The sequence below is a fragment of the Macaca mulatta genome, chromosome 8 (assembly GCF_049350105.2).
Source record: "Macaca mulatta isolate MMU2019108-1 chromosome 8, T2T-MMU8v2.0, whole genome shotgun sequence".
Classification (NCBI taxonomy): Eukaryota; Metazoa; Chordata; class Mammalia; order Primates; family Cercopithecidae; genus Macaca; species Macaca mulatta.
The window spans coordinates 105,478,127-105,495,379 of NC_133413.1; the positions used below are offsets into that span (position 1 = coordinate 105,478,127).

Sequence of the window (17,253 nt, forward strand, 5' to 3'; positions counted from 1 at the left end):
TAGTTCCAAATGCTATATATGCTATGTTTTTCTCTATCCGGTAACTGAGATGACTACTAAATGAAGAAGGGATGGGAACATCTACAATGTGGAGATACTGGATGAAAGGACGATTCATGTCTCAGGTAGGACAGAGCAGAATGGCAGGAGATTTCAGAACTCAGAACAGCACTCAGTTTAAAACTCACCAAGTCTTTATGTCTGTAATTTTCCATTTAGTACTTTCAGATGCAGTTGACCATGGGTAACTGACACTGCAGAAAGCAAAACCTTGGACAAGAGGGGACTACTCTTCCATGACAGGAGAAGCACAGAACTCTCAATTGTGGGAGATGAGGAGGAATGTTGGGACATTTCCCAGGGGGATGTTATTCGGGGTTGTAAAGGTCATGAGAAGTGCCTGTCCCTCCAAAGGTGCAAGGGTGACCAGAAGCAAGCCCTTAGATAGGGGTGGGCTTGCTGTGGATCTCACCATCCTGCTTCTACCTGAGCCAAAGGCAAGCCAGTTTCAGGTGCATGGCCGGCCCCCTGAGATGGAGCTCATGGAGAGGGACCAACCAAGCCAATCATATCTGCCTTGGCAGATGGAGCCAGCAGTGGGGGAAGAAGCTGAGAGCCGCGGAAGGAAGGCGGTGAGCAGCAGCCACGGGACCACAGATATAAGGCCACTCATTAAGCAGACCCAGGAGGCAGAGAAGAGGCTGGGATAAGTAGTCAGCATGGGACAGAGGAGCCCATGGAGAGAATCAAAGGTGGAGATGGAGGCCACAGGCATCATGGGGCCACTGGAGTGGAGAGAACTTCAGAGGGTACTGGCCAGGGTCGGTCCCCTGAGGCGTGGCTCTGCAGCTGATACGTTTGCATGCACTGAGTGTGGAGAACTTGGTGTGGGTTCTTGGTGTGGACAACTTCTATGGTTTTGGCAAATGCGTCATGTCATGTATCCACCACCACAGAATCATGCAGAATAGTTTCACTGCCTTTAAAAAATCCCAGGCTGGGCCCAGTGGCTCATACTTGTGATCCCAGCACTTTGTGAGGCCAGGACAGGAGGATCGCTTGAGCCCAGAAGTTCAAGATCAGCCTGGGCAACACAACGAGACCCTGTCTCTACAAAAAGAAAAAGAGAATTAGCCGGGCATGATGGCACATACCTGTGGTCCCAGCTACTCTGGAGGCTCAGTGGGGAGGACTGCTTGAGCCCAGGAGTTTCAGGCTGCAGTGAGCTATGATTGTGCCACCGCATTCCAGCCTGGGAGACACAGTGAGACCCTGTCTCTATTAAAAAAAAAAAAAAAATAACCTGTGCTCCACCTATTCAAGCCTTCCCCTCTTCCCCAGAACCTCTGGCAATCACTCATCTGCTTACTGTTTCTTTAGTTTTGCATTAATTAGAATGTCATATAAATGGAATCATGAAGTTTGCAGGCCTCTAAACCTGGCTTCTTTCACTTTGCAGTGTGCAGTTCAGATTTGTCCACGTTTTTGTGTGACTTGATAGCCCATTCTTTTTTATTGATGAATAAAAAACACATGCAGGTGTCCATTGTATGGATGCAGCACAGTTTGTCTGTCTACTCACCTATTGAAGGACATCTTTTTTTTTTTTTGAGAGGGAGTCTCACTCTGTCCACTAGGCTGAACTGCAGTGGTGTGATCTTGGCTCACTGCAACCTCCATCTCCTGGGTTCAAGAAATTCTCCTGCCTCAGCCTCCCGAGCACCTGGAATTACAGGCACGTGCCACCACGGCCGGCTAATTTTTGTATTTTTAGTAGAGACGGATTTCTCCATGTTGGTCAGACTGGTCTCAAACTCCCGACCTCAGGTAATCCGCCCGCCTCAACCTCCCAAAGTGCTGGGAGTCACCGTGAGCCATTGTACCCGGCCCTATTGAAGGACATCTTGATTGCTTCCAGTTTGGGGCAATAAATTCTTTTTAAAATAAAACATTTTGTAAAATTTGCAATACACAAAAAAACATTAAGGATATCTTATTGGGCTAAATCTACTTTGTAAATCCCCAAGAATAGCAGGTCTTTATTTTTAAGTAAATCACGGAGATAAGCGAGGTTGCTTTGATCAGAGAGCTCCATGATTTTGCTCTTCAGTTGGTTTCAGTACCCATGACATTCCATTCAACGGTTTGTGGAATCACTAAGTCTCTAAAGATGAAAGTTTGAAAACCATTGAACTAAAGAAGATGCAGTGAGAAAACTGGGTGAGAGGAGGAGGAAATTTACTGATAATAATTAAACTATAGGGCCAAACTCTTAATAGAGGAAAATAAAAACTGATTCTTGAAGGAAGAAGAAATAACTTCATTTTAATTTGTTTAGACTTTTCTTTTCTTTTTTTTTTTTGAGACTGGGTCTCGCTTTGTCGCCCAGGCTGGAGTACAGTGCTGCAATCTCAGCCCATTGCAACCTCCGTCTCCCAGGCTCACGTGGTCCTCCCACCTCAGCCTTCCGAGTAGCTGGGACCACAGGTGCCCATCACCATGCCTGGCTAATTTTTGTATTTTTTGTAGAGATGGGGTTTCATCATGTTGCCCTCTGGTCTCAAACTCCTGGGCTCAAGCAATCCTCCCACTTTGGCCTCCCAAAGTGCTGAGATTATAGGCACGAGCCACTGTGCCCAGCCAAATGACTTATTTTCTTTTCTTGGAGCAAGCTATTTGAGCACAGCAACCAGAGCCTTAGCTTTGGGCCAAGCTGTGTTGTCCCAGGATATGATGCTGGACCCTTGGGCCAATATGTCTCAGTTCACCCACTGTGGTCTCACCCCACGTTAGCCCACCTAGCCTCGTACTCAAGGACAGAGTGCTAATCTTCCAGCTTCTTCTTCATGCATCTTTTCCACAAATACTGAGTGTGCATGTTGGTGGCTGCACTGTCTTAGGCCCTGGGAACAAAAGAGTGAACAAAAGTGGGCACAGGTTCTGCCCTCTGGGAGTTTACATGGAGTCCTGAGTCCTGCATCTTTTTTTTTTTTTTTTTTTTTTTTTTGAGGTGGAGTCTTTCCCTGTCGCCCAGGCTGGAGTGCAGTGGTGCGATCTTAGCTCACTACAACCTCTGCCTCCCGATTTCAAGCGATTCTCCTGCCTCAGCCTCTCAGCCTCTGGAGCCGCTGGGACTACAGTGCACCACCATGTCCAGTTAATTTTTGTAGTTTTAGTAGAGATGAGGTTTTACCATGTTGGCCAGGCTGGTCCCTAACTCCTGACCTCAGGTGATCTGCCCACCTCTGCCTCCCAAAGTACTGGGATTACAAGCCTGAGCCACCGTGCCTGGCTAGTCTTGCATTCCTCATTCCAAAGATCTAGGTCCCAGTCCACCTTCTTTGTCAGCTTACTCGGCTATCCTGATACCCTGATTGGTGGCCTTGGTGAGGAAGGATGATGGTTGAGGAAAACGTTTAATGAGCCACAGACTCTGATAATACTCAACAGCACAAATATAAAGAAATTAATCAACATGAAGGGAAGAGACAAATGAAAATGCTACATTTTAGTTAGAGTCTAGTAAAAAGAAAAGCATAATGTTTTCCCATCCAAGATCACAGAACCCCTGAATTTTATCCATACATCTTAGTTTAAGAACTCCTATTGCAGATAAAATCTGAAAAAGAGAGAAACAGACCCGAAGCTAGTGGAAATAACTGAATTAAGAGGAATAAGAGGCATGTGGTAGAAACCAGAAAAGAATTAGACTGGGTGCGGTGGCTCACGCCTGTTATCCCAGCACTTTGGGAGGCTGAGGCAGGAGGATAGCTTGAGCCCAGGAGTTTGAGTCCAGCCTGGGTAATATGACAAGACCCTGTTTCAAAAAAAAAAAAAAAGAAAAACTAATAGTGTAGTGGTGGTAGGAAATGGGGTGGGTGCTGTGCTGCTGCTGTTGGGATGGGAGGGTTTAAGAAAGTTCTGGAAAAAGAAACCTTTAGATAACGTGATCCAAGATGAGAAAAGTTAGACCTTGATCTAAGTTCAAAAACTTTAACTACTGAAGAGCAATTGTGGGCCGTCTCCTCCTCCTCCCATGCCTCTTCATTCTACACTTTACAAAAGGCTTAAAGAATGAGAAAATCCTGTGTACCATGGTTCAAGAATAGCAGGAGAGCTTGTCAATGTCACCATGGTCATAGAAAACCTCAGCCAGGACACTCATAAAATTAGACATGTGGTGGTTAGGAACAGAACTCTTCTAGATACCTGAAAAGGCCTCTTAAGGCAAAGCATATGCCACTTTGCCAGGCACGTTGGCACTTGCCTGTAGTCCTTGCTACTCGGGAGGCTTGAGACTGTAGTGTGCTGTGCTCGTGCCTGTGAATAGCCACTGCACTCCAGCCTGGGCAATACGGTGAGACCTCATTCCTAAAACAAAAAAAAATTAAGAGATATTTTTAAAACTATACTTTAAAAAAAGAAGACTTTGCTTGCATTTCCACAGACCTCTCTAGACTCTTTAACATTTCTAAAAAGATTCAAGACATAAACATGAAAATCAGATTCAATAATTTACATAATACCCCCATATCTGGTTCTGCAGGTGCTGCGGATTAGGGATGGGGCTTTGTTAATTAGAGTAAACTTGAGTCTTGGTTTAGAAACAAACTACAAACTCTGATCGTGATCTATTCTCCTAGTGTTTTTGTGTTGCAGTGTTTAAATATGTGACCTCCAGAGTCCCAAATGTTAACACAAAGCCATTGTCCTGTCACATGATCCACAGCTTACCCAGCAACAGGAGGAGCGACAAGCTTCCTTGCATCTATAGGCTGTGTTCTCAAAATCTAGAATAACGTCCTGTCTACCCATGGCCAAAACAGGGGACTGAAAGAGAAAAATCTGACCAGGACTGAAAGAATAAAAATCGGCTCAAACTGAGAAAGAAAAAAAGCAGCCCTACCTTTAATCAGGCTGTGAGGATAGTGACAGGTAAAGCCAACTGCAAAATAAACAGAAAACAGTGTTCCCCTCAAGGCTGTAACGTGCCACAATCCTATCTTTGAATGATTACTGATTTGTACCAATGGCACCCCAGACGCACTTTGCTATTTTCATTTGTTACTGTGGATCTATTGCTTAGCCCCATGGCAGCACCCAGTCCCTAGTTAATCTCTGCTTTTCCTGATCCTGTTCTTGGAAATAGCAAACCGTCAGAAATGACCTCCTTCCCTTAAACCCTCCGTCCCTTAAACCCTCCTCAGAATCCCTCAGTGGGAAGGCAAACCTGACAAAAGGCACTTCCCTCCTTCCTTTTGTCTCTTGAGTGCCTTCTCTCTGTGTGATCAGGTCAACACATCCTCCAGTCCCTGCAGAGGTGATGGCGCCGTCATCTGAGGGAGGGGCAAGCTGTCCACTGGGTGCACCATTAGCAGTTTGTGGGTTACCTGTGACCAAATACAACTTTTCTTTTTCTTTTTTTAAAAATTCTGCATGGAGCATATTTATCATTAAAATTTTCAGAAATATAGAAAGCTTAGGCCGGGCGCGGTGGCTCAAGCCTGTAATCCCAGCACTTTGGGAGGCCGAGGCGGGTGGATCACGAGGTCAGGAGATCGAGACTATCCTGGCTAACATGGTGAAACCCCGTCTCTACTAAAAATACAAAAAACTAGCCGGGCGTGGTGGCGGGCGCCTGTAGTCTCAGCTACTTGGGAGGCTGAGGCGGGAGAATGGCGTGAACCCGGGAGGCGGAGCTTGCAGTGAGCGGAGATCCGGCCACTGCACTCCAGCCTGGGCGACACAGTGAGACTCCGTCTCAAAAAAAAAAAAAAAAAAAGAAATATAGAAAGCTTATAGTGGCGGATACACACACACAGTGCTCTGGTTCTTAAAGAGTAGCCAACAGATGAAACGTCTAGAAAGATCCACAAATACAACTTTTCATACTTGCATCTTACGTTTTTTCTTTCCTGTAACGGTTTTCCCTCCTCACCCGCTGACCGCTTCTTATACATTTACAGGCATCCCCAAGGATTTTTTTATACCCGTATCTGTGATTCTTTGTACTTTTTCCTTTCTTGGAGCAAGAGGCTCTGTTTCGTCATGACTGAAGTTCCCCCTTTTATTTCCCCCAAAGTTTCCCGGGACTTTTTTTCATCTCATCATTTGGCTGTAGCAGTTGTTCTTTTGCATTTTTCTGGCTGCTGGTTCACTTCTCTACCTGTTTCCTGCATCCATGCCTTTCATTTAAACTTCCATACAGCCAACTCTATTTGCAGTATAAAACTTCTCTTTGGTTTCCTCCTTTCCAAAAGTACTTTTACTTTAAAACATTTAACGATATTTCTCACCATTCTGTGCCTCCGTGAAAAGAGATCCCAATTTCCCTCCCTTGTCCTTCTACTATATTTTTCATTTCCTTCTGTTCAAACACGGGGTTGCTAACATGCTGGGTCCAGCTGAACCATCACCCAGCTTTTGAGACCTTCATTTCCACTATCACCACTGTTACCCGCAACAGGAGGAGCGACAAGCTTCCTTGCATCTATATGCTGAACAGCAGTGTCTTCCCTGGTACATTTCACAACTTTCAGTCTTTCTTGCTCTTGCCCTTCAGGGCCGGGGAGTGGCACACATACAATTACAGCAAAACCCACTGTTTCTCAAGATCCCCTCTTCCTCCAGCTAATTGTGGAAACTTCAACCCCTACCTGCCCCATCAGGCTGTTTCCCGGTAGCAGAGGAGGGGCAGCTCATAAACTCTCCTTGGCAGCGCTGAAGACTAGCTGACCCTGCAGATGCCACGCTGGCCCTGGCACCTTGGGCCAGCTAGCTGCTCACCACCCCCATGAGGTCGACCACAGTCAGGTGCCTGCACTGCAGCTGCTGCCACGCTTGAGGCACTGCCTGCAAACCTCATGGCTATAAGGACCATAGTGTCCCAGGCGGCCACCTGGGCTCACAGCCTCCCACAGGCTGTCTCTCACCTCTGCCACAGCTACGCCCATCCTGGGCCCCTAGAGTCCTGGTGCGCTGGAAAGTGACAGATATGCCCATTGGATGGGGTCCTAATGTGAGGCTGCCCTTGTCCACTCTGGATTTTTTCCATATTCCCTCTAGAGAAGGTAACTGGAAGGATCAAAGTCATTACCTTCCCCACGATGAGCTAGAGTTGAATATTCTTCCATTGGGGGTTACCTGGCTGGATTCTGCTCTCTTCTACCCTGCCTTTTCTTCTCTACCCAAAACATACCTACCCCATCAATGGTTTCCCACACTTTGTAAAGCAACAGGATGGGTCTACAGGAGGGTCTCTTCTCTAGATGCTGCAGCCCATTCTCCTTTTTGACATGTACACTGGAGATTAGACCCTGTATTCTCACATAGTGATCTCAGGCTTTGGCTTCAGAAGTCAATTTTAGGTTAATTTCAGCCAAGTCACTTTTTTGGTTGTGTGTGTGTGTGTGTGTATGTGTGTGTGTGTATGTGTGTGTGTTTCTTTTTCTTTTCTTGATTTTATTTTATTTTATTTTATTTTTTGAGACAGGGTCTCACTCTGTCACACAGACTGGAGTGCGGTGGCACGATCGCGGCTCACTGCAACCTCTGCCTCCGAGGCTCAAGTGATTCTCCTGCCTCAGCCTCCTGAGTAGCTGGGATTACAGGTGCACCACTACTGCCTGGCTAATTTTTGTATTTTTTTGTAGAGACGGGGTTTCACCATGTTGGCCAGGCTGGTCTTGAACTCCTGACCTCAAATGATTCACTGGTCTTGGCTTCCCAAAGTGCTGGGATTACAGGCGTGAACCACCACGACCAGCCTTTTTTTCTTTTTTTTTTGAGACAAGGTCTAGCTCTGTCGCCCAGGCTGTAGTGCAGTGGTGCAATCTCCGCCACTGCAACCTCTGCCTCCAAGGCTCAAGCCATCCTCCTACCTCAGCCTCCTGAGTAGCTGGAACTACAGGCACACACCACCTCGTCCAGCTAATTTTTGTACTTGTGTGGAGATGGGGTTTCACTACACTGCCCAGGCTGGTCTTGAATTCATGAACTCAAGCAATCCTTCTGCCTCTGCCTCCGCCTCCCATAGTGCTGGGATTACAGACGTCAGCCACTGTACCCAGCCTCCAAATCACATTTCTGAAGATTTGTTTGAAATTCCCATCCAGTATCACTGTATATAGAAGACATACATATACACAGTGTAAACTCTCTCTCTCTCTCTCTATATATATATATATAGATAGATAGATAGATAGATAGATAGATAGATAGATAGATAGATAGTAGGGAGAGGACAAGATTATCAATATTCTTACTTTTCACATCTCATAAATAGGATTTTCCTTTCCATGACCTCAGAGCTTTATAGAGTGGATGGAAGCAGTAATTATCCAGGAAGTTTCTGGTATGGTGGTATCAGCCACTCACTGCCTTAAACCCAGTGAAACCCTCCATAACACAGACTAGGATATGCCACAATTGGCAATGGGTACCCCTCTTCCAAGTGGACCCAAATTCCTATCTTGGGTGTGAGGTGAGGTCACTGGTTCACTGCCTAGTTGTCATTTGCACTTGCTCAGTTCATTGTGGAGTCAGTGGGCGCAGACTAACTTTCTCTATCTTATGTGCTTTTTGAGAAATCCCAGAGAGGTTGAAAAATACTATTTTTAGTTAGCGTCACAACAGTGGGGCCCATGTGTTGTGTTTTCATAGTAGACTCCACTTACCTCACTATTATGGGTTTTACTGTACTTTCCTACTGTTTGGGTAAATATCTGCTGCCCTGCGAGTCCTCTACCCCAGGTTCTTCCAAGCCCCTCCTCCAAATGACTTCCCACATTTTTGGCATCCTGGCAAGAGGTGGGAGGGACAGTTTCCAGGACCCTGCACCTCATCAGGTGTCTCTTCTTAAGAGACACCTTAAGGTGGGCGCTCCTTATCAAATATTTCATATTATGTCTGGTTCTATTCAGTGTGGCCCCTTTCCCAAATCACCCGTTGTGGGGAGAACCCCACAGCTGCCTCTGTGCACAGGAAGTGGCTTCTGTATATCAAATCAGGGTTCTCCTCCCTCTAACTCTAGAATTTCACATTCCTAGGCCATTTACCTAGCATGCCCACATCTGCGACTTAAGTATGATAACGTGAGTTGTATGATTGTGCTTACTTCATTCTTTAGTTCATGGTCTGAGCTCCCCTTCTCTTGTTTTTGACTTCTTGGGTTCTGCCTTTATCTCATGTCTTTCCTTGTCTCCAGCTCTATGTTCTGACATTTCTCCTTTCTAGGAGACTTGAGATTCTTTGCCGTGAACTTTCTGCTCTCCCCTCCCTGCTTTTCTCCTCTACAAGCTTCAGATAAAGTTGAGTCATGGTTCTCCCATTTCCTCTGTCTTCTCCCTGCCGTTTCTAACTGTCCCCTCTTGTGGACTGTTTAATACTAGCAAGGTGTGATGGTTAATAGTGAGTGTCAGTCAACTTGATTGGATTGAAGCATGCAAAGTATTGATCCTGCGTCTGTGAGGTGTTGCCAAAAGAGATTAACATTTGAGTCAGTGGACTGGGGAAGGCAGATCCACCCTTAATCAATGGTGGGCACAATCTAATCAGCTTCCAGCTAATATAAAGCAGTCAGAAAAACACAAAAAGGAGAGACTGACTGGCTTAGCCTCCCAGCCCACACTTTTCTCCCGAGCTGGATGCTTCCTGTCCTCTAACATTGAAGTCCAAGGTCTTGAGTTTTGAGACTTGGACTGCCTCTCCTTGCTCCTCAAGCTTGCAGACAGCCTATTATGGAACCTTGTGATCATGTAAGTTAATACTTAACAAACTCTCATATATATATATATATATCCTATTCTGTCCCTCTAGAGAACCTTGACTAATACAGAGGGTGACCTTTCCATTCGCCAAACACCCGCTGTATTAGTCCATTTTCACACTGCTATAAAGAAATACCCGAGACTGGGTAATTTATAAAGGAAAGAAGTTTAATTGACTCACAGTTCCACATGGCTGGGAAGACCTCAGGAAACTTATAATCATGGCGGAAGGTGAAGGGGACCTCCTCATATGGCGGCAGGAGGAAGAAGAGTGAGGAGGGAAGGGAGAAGAGCCCGTTACAAAACTATCGGATCTCATGAGAACTCACTCACTGTCATGAGAACAGCCTGGAGGAAACTGCCTCTATGATACAATCACCTCCCACCAGGTCTCTCCCTAGACACATGGGCATTACGGGGGTTACAATTCAAGATGAGATTTGGGTGGAGACACAGAGTCTAACCATATCACCCACCATGGCTGAACTCTATTTTATGTTCGTGCTGAAGCTCTTCCAAAAAAACCTTCTCAGTCTCTTATGATACCCTCTCTTTTCTGCAAAAAGCTCTTCCCTGCATTTATTCAAGCAGAAGAAAGTAACTCAATTGTTCATCTCTCTCTCTTGCTCTCTCTTTTGAGACAGAGTCCTGCACCCATGCTGGAGTGCAGTGGCACCATCCTGGCTCACTGCAGCCTTGACCTCTTGGGCTCCAGCGGTCCCCCCAGCTCAGCCTCCTGAGTAGCTGGGACTACAAGTGTGTGCTACTGCCCCTGGCTAATTTTTTTTTTTTTTTGTAGAGACAGGGATCTCCTATGTTGCTCAGGCTGGACTCAAACTCTTGGTCTCAAGCGATCCTTCCACCATGACTGCTACAGGCCTTTTCCTCTTTCTGAATTCCTTTAAGGCAAGCCCAACTGTTTACCTCCATTATATAATATTATGCTCTGGGATAAACTGCCTAAGTGCATGTTAACCGTAAAGGGCAGATGTCATTTACCTGTCATTTTTACTTTACTCCTTTCTCATTTATTTATATCAGGACTAGTGTTCCCAACTTCACACTGCACTCCGAGTTTTGAGTCACACCTGTGTGTCTTCTGCTGTCTCTAAATGAAATTATCTACCATGTGGTTAACTTCAAATTCCCCTTTGACATTATATATATATATATATATATATATATATATATATATATATATATATATATTTTTTTTTTTTTAAATAGAAGTCTCGCTCTGTCACCCAGGCTGGAGTGCAAAGGCACAATCTTGGCTCACTGCAATCTCCGCTTCTCGGGTTCAAGTGATTCTTCCGCCTCAGCCTCCTGAGTAGCTGAGATTACAGACACCTGCCATCATGCCCGGCTAATTTTTGTATTTTCAGTAGAGATGAGGTTTCACCATGTTGATCAGGCTGGCCTTGAACTCCTGACCTCAGGTGAGCCACCCGCCTCAGCCTCCCAAAGTGCTGGAATTACAGGTATGAGCCACCGCGCCTGGCCCCCTGTGACATAATTCGATTCCACACTAATTGTCTTCAGGCCAAACCCCAAACTGGTCAGCATTTTTCACTAGAGCTATTTAATATCTCATGAAGCCTTTTTTTTTTTGAGATGGAGTCTTGCTCTGTCACCCAGGCTGGAGGGCAGTGGCACCATCTCAGCTCACTGCAACCTCCACCTCCCAGGTTCAAGTGATTCTCCTGCCTCAGCCTCCTGAGTAGCTGGGACTACAGGTGTGTGCCACCACACTTGGCTAATTTTTTGTATTTTTAGTAGAGATGAGGTTTCACTGTGTTAGCCAGGATGGTCTTGATCTCCTTACCTCATGATCTGCCTGCCTCGGCCTCCCAAAGTGCTGGGATTATAGGCGTGAGCCACCGTGCCCAGCCTCCTGAAGCCTTTTAAGGGCAATACAAAGTCCTATATCCATTCGCATTTGCAGAAACAGTATCGAAAATAAATCCGGTTTCTCTACTGATCAGCAATTTCATGAGAACAATTGTCCCTAAGAATCTGAATTACAGAAAACATATGTCGAGTTCCCTGAGTCAGTTTCAGCGGAATTCATTATCATGGTGCTCACCATATGCTTCTCACTGGGTAGCTCTTCTAATCCCTTGGGAGTGTAAGGGGTGGGTGGGAGGGGTGGAGATGTAACTTGGGTTCTAGAGTCTGCCTTGGTGGATTTGCATTGTGACCCACCACTAGTTTCAGGACCTTGAATCTATTTTATCTATGTCTTGGGTTCCTCATCAGCAAAATCAGAATGATACTATCTATCTTTGGGATTGTCAGAAAGAAACTTCTTATCTGAGGAATACAGGCTCCTTTCATTATCAGGCCCAAAGAAGCACTGAAACATGACAATGTGTGACAGAAGTCATATCTCACTCCCCCTTGAGCCAAATAATTACTTCTTGAAGCCACTTGCTTATGTGAGCTCTAGATTATCTGATGCCAAGACACATAAAATTGCATACGCTGGACACCATAACTCTTACCCTATAGTTCAACAATGTATACCCAATCACTGGTCAGTGTTACTTCTGTAAACTAATGAGGATTCCAAACTATTTTTTATCAGACCACTCCCTGTTCCCTTTTTGTCTTTAAAACCTGCTTGTAACAAAGTAACAAAGGCCAAAGGCAGCATTCCCCAAGGCAAATTGGAAGTGTCCTGGGCTACAGTCCTCAACCCTGGCCCAAACAAACTATATTAATTTTGCCTCAGTTTCTTTCCTTAGGTCAACAGTTAGAAGGCTTAGATGAGACAATATAGGCAATGTCCTTAAAACAATTATTAACACATATTAAGTGTTCAGTTAATGTTAGGTAGCCGGTCGTATGGTTGCCACACATCTTCCCTGCAAAGGGTCCACAGTTGTTCTTCCCTTACTTAATTAGCTACCTTCTTTTCTTTTCTTTTTTTTTTTTTTTTTTGCTTTCTCTTCCTCAAGGCCTTCTTTAGACCTGAAATAAATACTTCTTTTTTTTGTTGTTTTTTTTGAGACAGAGTCTCACTCTGTTGCCCAGACTGGAGTGTAGTGGTGTGATCTTGGCTCACTGCAACCTCTGCTTCCTGGGTTCAAGTGATCCTCCTGCCTCAGCCTCCCTAGTAGCTGGGATTACAGGCATGCACCACCACGCTTGGCTAATTTTTGTATTTTCAGTAGAGACAGGTTTTCGCCATGTTGGCCAGGCTGGTCTTGAACTCCTGACTGTAGGTGATCTGCCCACCTCGGCCTCCCAAAGTGTTGGGATTACAGGCGTGGGTCACTGCGTCCGGCCTCTTTCTTTTTCTTTTTTCTTCTTCTTTCTTCTTCTTTCTTCTCCTTCTTCTTCTTCCTCTTTTTCTTCTTCCTCTTCTTCTTCTTCTTCTTTTTAAGAAATAGGGTCTTTGTCTGTTACCCAGACTGAAGTGCAGTGTCATAATCACAGCTCATGGCAATTTTGAACTCCTTGGCCCAAGACATCCTCCTGCATCAGCTTCCTGAGTAGCTAAGACTACAAGTGCACGCCACCACGCCCGGCTAATTTCTTAATTTTTTGCAGAGTTTGGGGGTGGGGGGGGTCTCACTGTGTTGCCCAGGCTGGTCTTGAACTACTGGCCTCAAACTCTCCCCCCACAGTGAGGTGGCCACCATGCCTGGCCCGCATTTTTCTATTGATCCTCACCTAAGTTTGTTTGTTGGCACTGAACAGATACTAACCATCACGCAGTTAGATAGGAGAAAGATTAAAAAAAGAAAAAGGCATGGACTCCATAGGTTTGAGTTTGACCCATGGTTGTAGAGGATTCCTTCCCTCTCACAGACAGGCATCTATGATTAATTTGCACAATGTGCCTCAGGGGGTGAGTGAGGAGAAAATCTGGTGGTTTGACCAACCCAGAGATGAGGGTGAAGCTAGCTGAGAAGATAGTTACCTTAGTACTGCTGGAGAAGGAAGGATGTGAGGGTTGGGTGGGACACAGTTATCTGAATGGGGAAAGGAATCCAGGTCATTAATCCTTGGCCACTCTCTGTGCCCAGTGGCCTCCTCTCAACCAAGGTGCAACCTAAAGGCAATTCACCCTGAACCTCAGGGTGGAGTGCAGGGGCAGCCAGCACACCTGGGAAGGTCTGTCCCCCAAGACCTTCTCATTCTGGCCTGAGGCTGTTAAATCTCCTGGGGCTGATTGCTCCTCAGTCTCTCCTAAATTTTGTGCACTCCATGCTCACCCACCCCCATTAGCCAATACAAGAGTTTTCTTGGGTCTAAAAAAGGTCATTTAGCTTTTTTTTTTTTCTTTTTGGAGACCAAGTCTCACTCTGTCTCCCAGTCTGGAGTGCAGTGGCATGATCTCAGCTCACTGCAACCTCCGCCCCCTGGGTTCAAGCGATTCTTGTGCCTCAGCCTTCCAAGTAGCTGAGATTACAGGCACCTGTCACCATGCTTGGCTAATTTTTGTATTTTTAGTAGAGATGGGATTTTGCAATGTTGGCCAGGCTGGTCTCGAACTCCTGGCCTCAAGCAATCCGCCTGCCTTGGCCTCCCGGAGTACTGAGATTACAGGCGTGAGCCACATGCCCGGCTGATTTAGCGCTTTTTTTGAAGTTTCAAATGAATATTCCATTTATTATCGTAATAACTTCTAAAGCCTAGCTCCTTCAGTTTTTAAGTTTACACATAATTTGTTTAAGTGTAGCAGGTTTTAGCAATCACTGTTAAGGGGCCTTTGATACCTAGCCCAATTTACAAATAGTTTATTTGCTGACAAGGAGTCAAATCAAGATGCAAGGGTTCCCGTTATTTAGAAGGACATGAAAGTTTAGGGACTGGGGGCAGTGGGTATGGAAAATTGGAGTGAGAGAGCACTGGCTGAGCAGAGACAGCGACAGCCAGGAGACTGCTGGGCAAGAGGCACTGGAGACAGGACTTCAACAAAATTATTGGCCTTTTTGGGAGGTCAGGCAGAGAAGTTCTGTTTCTCAGCCCCACTGCAACATCACTCAGTGCCTGGGGCAAGTCACTGGCCAGGACTGCACAGGTCCAGACCTGAAACCACCTTCGGGTTTTATAAACAATCTAAGTGACAAAAATGAATGGGGAGATGAAAAAGAGTCCTTAGTTAATACAGCAAGAAACAATAGCTGATAAAAGACAGAATTAATATTATTGAGCACTCCCTGTGACCTGATGAGGTTAGTATCATTCTTCTCATTTTATGGATGTAAAAATTGCACCTCAAAGCCACACAAGTAGTAAGTAGAGGAGACTGAATTCATTCTGACAATATTTGCAGTATGTATGTCTTATTAAAAACTATGAACATCTTGCAAAAGGATTGGCTCTGATTCAAAGCAGATCATATCGCCATGTTTTCACCTGTATCATATTCTCTCAGCCCTTAGTCCACACTGACTTTTTTCAAAACTGCCATACCAGGTTCATTACCTGAGTTTCTGTGGGGCAAGAACATGCAAGTCTGATTTTGTGAATTTCTCACAAGAAAAACAGCAGGAAGGGGTTGGTTCTGTGTTTACCGTTTTCCTTGTAATTGCCAAAGTGGAAGCAGTGATGTTGTACAATTTCAGAGAGGAGACCTCCAGGGGCTAGGCAGGGATTTCTAGCAGCTCATCAGTAGCAATGCTGGTGGGATCCCACCTAACGAGGCCTAACAGGGAATTAAGGAGAGAAGCACACTCTCTGGGCCCCTGGGCCAATGAGCAGAGTCATTTGTACAGTTTTATCTCTGGCTGGAAATGTACATTATGAACTTAGAGAGAACGTCCCATCTTGTCAACTGTCCATGGGAAATTACCAAAATACATGATGCCCCTGGCCTCAAATTTCCAAATGGAGAACGGTATAGCCTTCATTCCTTGACAACAAATGAAATGAGACTAAGAATGAATAACAAAAGAATAAATCAAGACATCTCAACTTTACGTAGCAAAAGTACACCCCTTATTGGTAACAGCCTATTTGGTAAAAGCAGATAATTGGAAACAACCTAAATGTTCAACAATAGATGTAGAATAGTGTATATTAAAATACTGTTGGCCGGGTGTGGTGGCTTATGCCTGTAATCCCAGGACTTTGGGAGGCTGAGGCGGGTGAATCATCTGAGGTCAGGAGTTTGAGACCAGTCTGGCCAGTGTGGTGAAACCCTGTCTCTACTAAAAATACAGAAAATTAGCCGGGCGTGGTGGCATATGCCTGTAATCTCAGCTACTCGGGAGGCTGAGTTAGGAGTATCGCTTGAACTGGGAAGGCAGAGGTTGCAGTGAGCCGAGATCACGCCATTGTGCTCCAGCCTGGGCAACAAGAGCAAAATTCCATCTCAAAATAAATAAAATAAAATAAAATACAGTGACAGAATCCATCTTCTGTCTATATTGTTGGCTTTTAAGTTGAAATTAAGCATTTAGAAATTGGTATGCTCCCAAATGAGCTAACTTCTAAAATGCAAAGGCACTGGCCAGCTTAGGATCTGATGACTATCAGATACCTTGCAAATTCCTCATCTGTGGCTAGTGAGGGATCTCTAGGCCTACTGGAGCAGAGGGTAGCATGCAGCCATTTGAGGGAGATTTGTGGTTGGTTCTGGACCCCTTTGTCTGGGGTTGCTACGCAACGGTAAGAGAGGTGAGAGGAGTTTCCTTATTTTCTATAGCTCCTCATTTGCAACTGGTTTCTGTTGAGAGCAGCTCATGTCTTGGTGGTGATGTTTTGATCTGGAGTCCCTTCTGCTTTCCGAAAGTGAATTTTCTTAACAGTGTAAGCAAAATGAATCTCTACTGCTACATCTGGAGCGTTCCTAATGGAAAGATGTTTAAAGCAATGGATACCCCAATCTGGAGTGATCCGTTTTCTTTAAAAACTAGCTTCTGGCCGGGCTGGTGGCTCACGCCTGTAATCCTAGCACTTTGGGAGGCTGAGGCGGGCAGATCATAAGGTCAGGAGCTTAACACCAGCCTGACCAACATGGTGAAACCCCGTCTCTACTAAAAATACAAAACTTAGCCGGGGGAGGTGGGGTGGCGCACACCTGTAATCCCTCCCAGCTACTCAGGAAGCTGAGGCAGGAGAATCGCTTTACCCTGGGAGGTGGAGGTTGCAGCGAGTTGAGTTTGCACCACTGCACTCCAGCCTGGGCGACAGAGTGAGACTCTGTCTCAAAAACAAAAATCAAAAAACAAAACACTGGCTGCTAGGCTGGGTGCGGTGGCTCATGCCTGTAATCCCAGCACTTTGGGAGGCCGAGGCGGGCAGATCACCTGAGGTCAGGAGTTTGAGACCAACCTGGTCAATATGGTGAAACCCTATCTCTACTAAAAATACAAAAATTAGCTGGGTGTGGTGGCAGGTGCTGTAGTCCCAGCTAATCTGGAGGCTGAGGTGGGAAAATTGCTTGATCCCAGGATGTCGAGGCTGCAGTGAGCTGTGATTGCCCTACTGTACTCCAGCCTGGGTGACAGAGCAAGACCCCATCTCAAAA

At 45.6% G+C, this 17,253-nt stretch overlaps 1 protein-coding gene across 3 annotated transcripts in view; it reads left to right on the forward strand.

Annotated features, from left to right (window-relative positions):
* Window positions 1–17,253, forward strand: part of NDUFAF6 (NADH:ubiquinone oxidoreductase complex assembly factor 6) — a 104,090-nt gene that overhangs the window by 56,252 nt on the left and 30,585 nt on the right. The window lies entirely within an intron of this gene.